This window comes from Mandrillus leucophaeus, unplaced genomic scaffold, assembly GCF_000951045.1.
Source record: "Mandrillus leucophaeus isolate KB7577 unplaced genomic scaffold, Mleu.le_1.0 Scaffold1162, whole genome shotgun sequence".
In the NCBI taxonomy this organism is placed as follows: domain Eukaryota; kingdom Metazoa; phylum Chordata; class Mammalia; order Primates; family Cercopithecidae; genus Mandrillus; species Mandrillus leucophaeus.
In genome coordinates, this window is record NW_012099899.1 from 47389 (window position 1) to 48484 (window position 1096).

Below are 1096 nucleotides of genomic sequence, written 5' to 3' on the forward strand. Positions count from 1 at the left end.
GATGTATGCTATTACATACTTGTTCACTTCTGTTTGTGGACATTTTTTGCAGATACGAAGTGGAAGGTTAATTTGCTAGTTTTGTTTGTCAGATGTCTTCTCTGTCAGGGGACATGTTTTAGATAACTTTGTCATTAAATAATCAAGTATGGAAACATAAAATTTAAAAATAATAAAAATTTAATTCTTAAACTTCTTAATCTATGTTTACCTTAGCCTCAAAGAGGGGAAAAATATAAACCATCAATCTTAGCTTTGTAACTGTTTGGACTAAGATTAATTCATTATGTGTTTAATTTACCAAAAATGAATTAAAAGGTGGTTTGCAGTATTACAAAGGCATCTTCACTTAGGACGATTTTCTCTCTGTACCTGAAATAGTGATACTCAACAAACAGTAGCACACATGAGTGCTTTTTTCCCAAAGATTACTAATTGGTGAGTAGACAATCTTTAATAGATATCAAAATCAAAACTAGTCAGAAACAAAGGCAAATTCTTACAATTTAATTCAAATTATATACTGTAATATGATAGTGTTATGTAGCTGTTCTATATAGACTATCGTCTTAAGTCAAATTTCAATATATTCTAAGGTCCACTAATGACAGTAGATTAAAAAATTTTTAACAACACAGATTTGCCATATAGACATAAGTTACAAAGTTACTGTTTGTACCCTAACACCAAAGCTCCCATTCTGCAAAGTCCGGTTCTACTGATAGTCATTTGGGTTGACTTTACGACCCCATTCTCTCCCTGAACAGAGATACCAAAATTCAAATTAAAAATCACGGGCCAGGCACGGTGGCTCATGTCTGTAATTCCGGCACTTTGGGAGGCTGAGGCGGGCGGATCATGAGGTCAGGAATTCAAGACTGGCCTGGCCCACATTGTGAAAGCTTGTCTCTACTAAAGATATAAAAAATTAATTAGCTGGGCGTAGTCACACGTGCCTGTAATCCCAGCTACTCAGGAGGCTGAGGCAGAAGTATCACTTGAACTCAGGAGGTGGAGGTTGCAGTGAGCCAAGATCATGATACTGCACTCTAGCCTGGGTCACAGGGCAATACTTCATCTTAAAAAAATAAATAAA